This window comes from Mobula birostris, chromosome 2 (assembly GCF_030028105.1).
Source record: "Mobula birostris isolate sMobBir1 chromosome 2, sMobBir1.hap1, whole genome shotgun sequence".
Taxonomy (NCBI): Eukaryota; Metazoa; Chordata; class Chondrichthyes; order Myliobatiformes; family Myliobatidae; genus Mobula; species Mobula birostris.
Window position 1 is genome coordinate 116,809,967 of NC_092371.1, and position 10,442 is coordinate 116,820,408.

Here is a 10,442-nt window from a genome sequence, read left to right on the forward strand (position 1 = left end):
CCTAAAGTCCCTGCCAGCACTTGACATTCTCAAGAGCATTATCTCACATGTCTGTGATTTAATTGCACAGTGCAGCACATTCAATAGATGAAACATTGCAGTTTGAATGAGATGGAACGTGTATGTTAGACTCCAACCAAAGGAGTACGTCTGTAGTATAAATGTACCCATGCAATCATGTGCTGATTTTATGAGCCATTAGGCTCTTCGTGTTGGTCTCATCAGGAATGCAGATCCAAGTTGCAGTCGATTGCGCTTTAAAAACAATGGCATTTGTAGCAAATTTTGCAGTGGCAGATTCCATTTAATTAATGAAAACTGACTCATAGCATTTATATGACAGAAAGTAAATTATGCATTAGGGCCACAAAGAGTGAGCCAAAAGTACAGCAGATGCAAGGAAATAAATGGCACTCGGAGAACACTTAATTTAGCAGAGTGCAGACCTAAAACCTAGTCCAGCCAGCAGCCTCCGATGCAGCATCTAGAATCTATATTCTGGCAGCCAAAACAAGCCCACGGTTGTCCATCCACTGATTGGCAGGAACCACTCCAGTGCTGGGAGTCTGTGGCATAAGGTGAGAGGCATTCACTATTCGTACAGCTGCACAATTCCTGCTGCCGCCTGCAAGGTGTTCGTACGTTCTCTCCGTGACTATGTAGTTTTCCTCCTGCAGTCCAAAGGGGCACCGGCTGGCAGGTAAATCGTCTCTTGATTAGGCTGGGATTAAATCGGGGGTTTGCTGGGCGATGCAGCTCGAAGGGCCCATTCTGTGCTGTACCTTAAAAAAAAATCAGCACAGAGGAAAGCAGAGAAGATTATGAGAAGTGCATGTATGGTAGATAGTTAAAATCACTTCCTGTGGCAGGGGCATCAAACCAGGAGGGAATAGATTTTATGGTAAGAAGGTGGTAATTTAAGGCAGGGGTTCCAAAATCCTTTTTTTCCGATGGATCCCCTACCATTATCAGAGGAGTCCTTGGACTCCAGGCTGGGAACCCCTGACTTAAAGGGAATCTGGGGGAAAAGTTTTTCACACCAGAGAGTGGTCAATATCTGGAACGCACTGCCAGAGGAGGTGGTGGAATCAGATATAAACACTATGTTTATAAGCCGTTTAGACAGAAATTTAAATAGGCAGGGCAGAGAAGGATATGGTACAAATACAAGGTTAGTGCAGATGAGCGTGGACTTGATGGGCCAAAAGGCCTGTTTCTGTGTTGAATAACTCCATGACTCAAGAGTTACCATTGGAAATATCACTATGAGCAGCTGTGCAGTTAAACGTGGATGGAACGCCCTCTTTTCCACAGCTCAGGCTTTATCCTTTTGGCTGCAGGCTGCACGGTCTCACCACTAGTGTGGAGGAAATGGTGAGTTCTGTTGCACCACTGTTACAGTGAATCTGGTGTGTGGAAGGCATAAAACAAACTACACTAGGTGTGAGAGGACTATTACAGGATCTTGTCCAAGCCGATCGAGGGCAGCACAACATCACAGCGGTTAGCGTTCACAGCTCCAGGAACTCAACTTTGAACCCAACCTTGAGTACTCTCAGTACTAAGTTCGCCTGTTCCATCCAGGCTGCCTGGCTTCCCCCTGCTTTCCAACCGATGTGCTGGAAGAGAATCAAAGGGGAGCCAGTGGGCATATGAAAGAGACTAAATTACAGAGAAACAGGCAAGTGAGGACTGGGGGGGGGGGGGAGTGTGGTGTTGAAGGGAATGGTGCCGTGGCTGGCATGTACCTGAAGGGCTGAGTGGTCTCCTTCTGTGTCGGACAACAATCTGCTGAAGGAACTGTTTATCAACTGCCTGACTTTATCCCTCAGATTGTGTGTTGCTCCAGGTTCCAGCACCTCCAGTCTCTTGTGCTGATACATTGTGTAAGTTACACATACAAAGTGTTGGATGAACTCAGCGGGTCAGAAGGGAAATGGACCGGGAGAGCCAACATTTTAAGTTGGGACCCTTTAAGTGGCCTGTCCATCTTCCTCCATAGATGCCGTGTGCCCCGTTGTGTTCTTCCTGCTCTTTGTGTGTTTCTCCAGCATCTGCAGTCTCTGGCGTCTCCAAGATTGGCCTGTGGCAAATGGAACTGTCTGTGAAAGAACCGGCAGAAGTTAGAGTTGGAAATGGTTTATTATGGTCATAATCTGAGATACAGTGAGTCGTAAACACAAGAGATTCTTCAGATGCTGGAAATCTAGAACAACACACACAAAGTGCTGGAAGAACTCAGCAGGTCTGGCAGCATCTATGGAAAGGAATAAACAGCTGACATTTTCAGTCCTGATGAAGGATCTCCGCCCAAAATGTTGACTGTTTGTCTTTTCCGTAAATGCTGCCTGATCTGCTGAGTTCCTCCAGCATTTTGTGTGCATTGCCCTGAAATACAGTGAAAAGCTTTTCTTGCGTGCTCTTCAAACAGAAGAGATTATTGCACAGTGAATGGAGGTAAATGAAATAAAACGATAACAATGCAGAATAAAGTGTCACATCTACAGCAAAAGTACTGTGCAGGTAAATGATAAATCGAAAGGTCATAACAAGGTAGATTGTGAGGTCAAGAGTGCAATTTATCATATAGAGAGCTACTTAATAGTCTTACAACGACAGAATAGAAGCCGTCTTTGAGCCTGGTGGTATGTGCTTTTAGATTTTTATATCTTCCGACCAAAGGAAGAGGAGAGAAGAGCGAATGTCGAGATTAGTTAGGGTCTTTGATTATGCTGGCTGTTTTACTGAGTCAGTGAAGATAGACAGTCTTCAGAAGGGAGGCTGGTCCCTGTGATGAGCTGAGCTGTGTCCACAGCTCACCACAGTTCTTTGTGATCATGTGCAGAGCAATTGACATATGCTATACATCCAGAAAGGTGGATTGATAAAAATCGCCAAGTGTTGATGGGGACATGTTAAATTTCTTCAACCTCCTGAGGAAGTGGAGGTTTTGATGAGCTTTCTTGGCCATGGTGTCCATAGGTTTGGACCAGGATAGGCTTTTGGTGATGTTCTCTCCTGTCATCTCAACCTCGAGGCCATTGATTTAGACAGGAGCATGAACATTGTCCCCTTTCCTGAAGGCAATGAGACCTGCTGTTTTATTTTGCTGACATTGATAGAAAGGTTGTTGTCATAACACCATGTTACAAAGGTCTCCATCTTGTTCCTGTATTCCAGCTCATTGTTATTTTAGATACAGGCCACCACAGTGGTATCATTTGTAGATGGAGTAGAACCTGGCCATGTAGTCATGAATGTACAGGGTATAGGGTCGGGGGCTGAGGATGTAACCTTGTAGAACAACAGCATAGAGAATAATCATGGCAGAGGTGTTGGTCAGGAAGTCAAGGATCCTGTTGCTGGGGGAGGCGTTGACTCACAGAGTCTAGAGTTTGGTGATGAGATTGCTTGGAATGATAGTGCTGAACGTGGAGCTGATGTCAATAAATAATAGTCTGGCTTGGGTGGCTTTAATCCCAGATGCTCCAGAGATGAGTGTTAGGCCAGGGAAGATAGCATCTGCTGTACACCTGTTTTGGCACTAGGCGAATTGCAGTGGGTCAAGGAGTAAGCTCAGATTTAATGCGTGCCGTGACCAGACTCCCACTTCATGAGAGCAGAAGTCAGAGCCACTGGGCTGCAGTCTTTTAAACGCACTATCTTATTTTTCTTACCTATCGGGAGAACAGTGGTCCTCTTCAAGCAGGTGGGATCCACAGATTGAAGCAGGAAGAGGTTAAAAATGTCTGCAAATACTCCTGCAAGTTGATCTTTACAGAATCTAAGAGATGATCAGGGAAACCATCTGGGCCAGATGCTTTCTGCAGGCTCATAGTCTGGAAGATTGATCTTGGGTTTGTAATGGTGACTGTAGGTTCAGAAGCACTGGAGGCTACCAGGGTGGATGGAGACATACCCATTTCCTTTTGTTCGAAACATGCACAGGATGTCTGAAGCTTGTTAGGAAGGGGATGCTGTTGTGTGTGATGCTGCCTGACATCGTTTTGTAGCCTGCTAAAGCATGCAAGCTCTGTTACAACTGACAGCCAGTCTGAGAGCCTCACAGAGGTTGTGTCTCGATTTCTTATAAAGGTCAGGGTCACCTGATTTGAATGCTGCAGACCTAGACGACAGTAGGGAATAGATCAGCCCGTTCATCTGTGGCTTCCCAGAGGACTGGCTACTTCCCTTGTTGTACCTTGACATGGAGAATACCTGCATCCCTTTTTGTGATAAGTCACATTTCTCAATGGGATAGACTTAGAACAGACGTGACAGCTCAGAACTGTGTATCCATCTTTTTTTTAATCCATTATTTTTTACCGTGCCCATGGTCTGCTCTTTATCAAATTATGGTATTGCTTTGCACTGCTGTAACTATATGTTATAATTATGTGGTCTTGTCAGTGTTAGTCTTTGGTTTGTCCTGTTTTTTTTTTGTGATATCACTCTGGAGGAACATTGTATCATTTCTTAATGCATGCATTTCTAAATGACAATAAACGAGGACTGAGTGTCCTCATAATCTAATCCAATCACAGCTCAATGACGTCAAGACTCAGGTTTGTCCTATTCCAACAAAACCATCCTTTCAACCAGATGGATATTGTCAAAGGTGAGTAGGCAATCCCTCTGACCTTCTCCAGGGATCTTCTACTCCTGTTGCTTGTATTTACACTGGGATTAACCCCATCCCCAGTGGAGGTCCTGGTTTCCAGTGATGGATTTAGGCCAACAGCAACGCAGAGCATAGAACAGCAAAGCACAGAAACAGGACGTTCATTCCAAAATATCTGCGCGAAACATGATGTCAAATTAAATTAAATCTCTTCTGTCTTTACCTGATTCCGTTACCTGCATACTCATGTGTCTACCTAACAGCCACTTGAACTCTGTTATCATATCTGCTTCCATCACTACCCCTGGCAACCTGTTCCAGGTACCCTGTGTAAAATGCTTAACCTGCACACTTCCTTTAAGCTTTCTCCCTCTCATGCTAAATACACGTCCACTAATACTTGATATTTCCACCCTGGGAAGAAGCTGAGAAGATCATCGGGGTCTCTCTTCCCGCTATTACATTTACACCACACACTGCACCCGCAAAGCTAACAGTATTGTGAAGGACCCTACGCACCCCTCATACAAACTCTTCCCCCTCCCGCCATCTGGCAAAAGGTACCGAAGCATTCGGGCTCTCACGACCAGACTGTGCAACAGTTTCTTCCCCCAAGCCATCAGACTCCTCAATACCCAGAGCCTGGACTGACATCTACATTATTTATTATTATATTGTAATTTGTCCTCTACTGTGCCTATTGCCTTGTTTATTAATTATTGTACTGCCCTGCACTGTTTTGTGCACTTCATGTAGTCCTGTGCAGGTCTGTAGTCTAGTGCAGTTTTTATGTTTGTTTTACGTAGTCTAGTGTAGCCTTGTGCTGTCTCACTTAGCCTAGTGTAGTTTTGTGTTGTTTCATGTAGCACCATGGTCCAGGTGGAACGCTGTTTCGTTTTTACTGTGTACTGTACCAGCAGCTTATGGTTGAAATGACAATAAACTTGTCCTGACTCGACTTGAAGATTCGGACTGCCTACCCTATCTATACCTCTCATCATTTTACAAGCTTCCATCAAGTCTCCCTTCAGCCTCTGCATTTCTTCTCTTTGCCGTCACTGCCCACCCTTTTCCAGCTCAGTCCTTGCGGAGGCTGAAGGGACTGAGATACAGTATATATCAGTAGCATGCCCAGCTCCCAGGCAGGGAAGCCAGCCCTCAGCTTTGGCTGGGTTAAGGACACCTGTCCACATTCAAATGAATAGGGGGAACCAGTTACCAGGAGAGAGCCTGACAGAGTCATAGAATCATAGAAAACTACAGCATAGAAACAGGCCCTTTGGCTCGTCTAGTCCATGCCGAACCATTTGCACTGCCTACTCCCATTGACCTGCACCGGGACCATAGCCCTCCATACCCCTACCGTCCATGTACCTACCCAAACTTCTCCCAAATGTTGAAGTTGAGCTTGCACGCAGCATTTGCACTGGCAGCTCGCTCCACATTCTCACCTCCCTCTGAGTGAAGAAGTTTCCCCTTGTGTTCCTCTTAGATCTTACCTTTAGTTATTTCCCACTATTCAGGACAATCACAAAGACAGATGTGTAAAAAGGGCCTGGAGGATCAGTGGGGACCTGAGTCACCCCGACCACAAACTGTTCCAGTTGCTACCATCTGGGAAATGGTACTGCAACATAAAAGCCAGGACCAACAGGCTCTGACACAGCTTCTTCCACCAGGCCACCAGACTAATTAATTCATGCTGATGCAACTGTATTTCTGTTACGTTGACTGTCCTGTTGTACATACTATTTACTATAAATTGCACATTGCACATTTAGATGGAGACATAACACAAAGATTTTTACTCCTCATGTACAAACTTTGTATATGAATGATGCAAGTAAGAAAGTCAATTCAATTGAGGGGGCGGGGTCATTGGGAGCAAGGGTGGACCCAAATACAAGACACATCTTGTGAGGTTACTTAGCCTTAGTTTATTGTTCGATACCAGGAGAGTTAGGCAGGAGCAGGAAATAGCGAACTAGACAAGGACTCAGGACTACGACTAGGCTGGGACCAAGGGTCTGAGCTAGGACTCGGAATCAGCTCTCAGAACTAGAGGAGACATGAAGAGGCTAGGGTATGGACTCTGAGCCAGAGACTGGGTAAGGACCCAGTACCTGGGTCTTGCTTCGGGCTCAGACCCCAGAACCAGGCAAGGACATGAAATGGGCTAGGGAGAGGAGGAACATGGGAACACAGAGCCTCGGTCTCGAGGAGCAGGTATATGGAACCATGGACACATACACAGAACAGAGCCGGGACCCCTCCTTGCGTACAGGACATAGGGCTGGAACTCGCACACAGAACAGAGAGCCGGGACCCCTCCTTGGGTACAGGACATAGGGCCGGGACTCATGACCCTCCGCGAGGCAATGGCAAGATGGCCTGACTTACCCCACGGAGACGAGGACAAGACAAGACAAGACATGACTCCCCACGGGGCAACGGCAAGATGGCCTGACTTACTCCACAGAGGCGAGGACAAGACAAGACAAGACCAGACCAACACCAAAGGACACCAGACAGTACCTATCTAGTTCCAGCAATAGAACTAGACCGAAGAGCAGGTGAGGGCTGCAGACAAGGGCTAGAGGCAAGAGGGGCAGAGAAGGGATTCAGACAAGGGGGTAGGACAGGAATCACAGACTGCCAGGGCCAGGACTTGACTCAGAACTGGGAAGCCGCCAGGGAAAGGACTTGACTTGGTGCTTGAATGCCGCCAGGGCCAGGACTTGACTTGGAATTTGGAACTTGAATGCCGCCGGAGCCAGGACTTGACTTGGAGCCTCTGGGTAGTGCCGAGCTCTCGACTCGGCCTGGGAACAGCAGACAGCGGCTCTTGATTCCCTCTGGCGGGTTAACTGACAGACCCACCTCGGTGAGGAAGCTTTGCAGGCTCGCTTTGGCGAGGTAACTGGACAGGGTTGCTCCGGTGAGGAGAGGCAAATTACCGGCACTCGCTTCGGCAGAGACTAGGCTTGCTCCTGCCAGATGACATTGGCACACCGTACCTTAGATGACTTTGCAGACGCTCCTGCGCTGAGCGGCTGAAAGCCGGAGACTATAAACTACCGGTTCAGCCGAGTGTTAATTGCCTCTAATCACCATAGCCGAGGGACATGAGAAAAAATGGAATCAACGGTCCGGATCGTAACATAAACAAGGTAAATTTAAAGGGACCCTGATCCAGACCATGATATTTAATCGATTTCTTAGTGTACAAGTGTATATTTTTAGTGTGCTAAAAAGCAAAAACTGCCAATATTTTAAATTTTTTGATACTTTTTCTTCACTGCATATTATCAGCTCCCATATGGAGACTTACAAACTTACTGGGCTCAGAATGAGAGGAGAATTCACAAGGCCTGAATAGGAAAGAAGGAAGACTATACACTAAGGATGAATAATTCAAGGCCACAAAAAGCAGACTGATGGGAAGGATATACTCAGTGAGATGTTAACTTGCAATGCTTGATACCTTTGATATTGAGACTCCCAGTGATTCAGTGCGATTAATCAGCTGTCATTATGGCAATTAACCAGTTAGCAAATCCGTCTCACTTAATGGATGTCCTCCTTCCCATCTATCACTCTGGGCCATTGCCAAGGCCAACGGGTACGAATTTTCTGAAGAACTGCTAGCCTTTGGCTTTGATGAGGTGGAGTCGGAATGTAAACAGAGATACAGTCTGAAAACATCGAACGATTATTTGGAACTAGCGATGTTTTCTCGCTGATCGGTCAGATATGCCATATGGAGGCAGCAATATTACACACATGGCAGCAATAAACCAAATGTTCCACAAATTATATTAAATAAGCAACAGCTTCATGAATCATCGTGTTTATTGACTGAATATTTCAGGGTGACAGTTGGATATCTTTGAAATAGGCTTTTAATGATCCAGTGATACTGTTTAATGGGACTGTGTGCTCTTTTCTGACAAATATCACAAGCCAATACCAACAACAAAAGTGGTGTAAAATTACTGAACAGATACCAGAAATGTGCGCTCTGTTCTTAGCAGTCAGAAGTACAAGTTCAATTAAACACATTAGGAGTCAGTGGAGCTAAACGGGATAGCTCCTGAACAAATACTCATTAGGATCGAGATGCGGGATAAATCCACATGTGCTACTCCTGGCACAGGCAGTGTGTTGATTTTCTCATTTGAACAATTACAGTGCGCCGCCAGTCATTTGCTGGGAGCTTGTGCGTGGGCCAACACTAGCTTGAGCTGGTCTAGACCACTTTCAGGGTCGGTGCACTATGCTTCAATGGAGAGGCCACTATTGGAATGGGCAACTTGTGAGTGACCCTGACTGGAGCGGCTATCACAGGAGTGACCAGCGCCAGAGTGGGTGCCATTGGAGTGAGCTCAGTCCTTGTGGAATCTGGTGATAGAGGTTTTATATCAATAGGATGCCCAGCTCCCAGGCAGGGAAGCCAGCCCTAAAGTTTGGCTACATAACTGGTGTGGCCAATATTAGAACGACCATTACTACACTGACCATCGGTGGAGTTGTTCTTGCTGCTGCCAGTGTCAGTGGCAGGACTGAAGCCAATGGATGTGCCTCATCCTCCTCCTCGCGGTTCAACGTCAGAATTTTTTTGGGGGGAAGAAAAACCCTTTGTTAATGCAGTATTCATAGTAATAATACATCCAACATCAAAAAGACTAACAAGTGCACATCACTGGGATGGTGCAAAGGTTGTCATGCAGTCTGAAGTAGTTTGAAAAATTGCTGATGTGACAATAATAGAATAACCAAGAGAGGCCAAGAACATGGCAGCATACTAGACTCAGTCTAATACAGCTTGGAAACAGTTCCTTCAGCTCAACTTGTCCATGTTGACCGAAGTGTTCACTTAAGGAAGACCCATTCGCCCACATCCCTTTCACTCTCCTATCTATGGAATTATCCAAATGTCTTTAAAACATTGTTATTGTACCTGCCTCAACTACTTTCTTTCACAGCTTCTTCCATAATTTGCACCTACTTCTGCATGAAAAGGTTGACCCACAAGTTCTTTTAAATCTTTCTGGCTTCATCTTAAACTTATGCCCTCTAGTTTCTGATTCCCCAGAGGGGAAAAGAAAACCGTGACTTCACAGTTCATAATGTCACCCATCAGTCTGCTGCGTCCCAGGAGACTAGCCCAGCCTCTTCCTATATCTCAGACCCTCAAGTCTTGGCAACTTTATCGTGCTCTTTTCAGCTTAATGACGTATTTGCTATAACAGCATCACTGAGAAGGGGAGTGTGGAAGTGGTGATTGTTTCAGAAGTATGACAACAGCGGGGAAGAAGCTACTCTACGACCCCTGTGAATTTGCAAGCTGTATCCATGCTTTCCTTTACCTTTTGCTTGCCTAACTGCTCCGCACCCTACAGCCCTCAGCGCCACCACCACCCCCTGCTCACCCCACCCATCTACACCTCATTACCTTTTTCCTACCAGAGTGTCGAGCCGGAGCGCGATGATGGAGCAGCGAGGTTGACAGTGAGCTCAGCAATGGTTTATAACGCTCAGCCGAGGCAGAGCGACAAGCTTTGCTCTGCACGCCACCCATGCAGATCATTTCATCACGTCGGAACTCTGAGGCAGTACAAAGTAAATCAGTAACAGAATGCAGAGTGAAGTGTAACAGCTACAAAGTACGTGCAGTGAAAGCAGACAATAAGGTAATAAGGTGCAAGAGGTAGATTATGAGGGCGAGAGTCCACCTTATCATAGTGGGAACCATGCAGTAGTTTTGTGACAGCAGGGTAGAAGCTGTCATTGAGCCAGGTGGCATGTGCTTTCAGGCTTT

At 46.1% G+C, this 10,442-nt stretch overlaps 1 long non-coding RNA gene across 1 annotated transcript; it reads right to left on the reverse strand.

Annotated features, from left to right (window-relative positions):
- Positions 1–283: 283 nt before the first annotated feature.
- On the reverse strand, positions 284–10,187 carry LOC140209055 (uncharacterized). Its single transcript, XR_011888971.1, has 3 exons — positions 10,077–10,187; positions 1,749–2,102; positions 284–782 (listed from the first exon to the last, which is right to left on the reverse strand). It is a non-coding gene; the product is annotated as an uncharacterized lncRNA (long non-coding RNA).
- Positions 10,188–10,442: the final 255 nt, after the last annotated feature.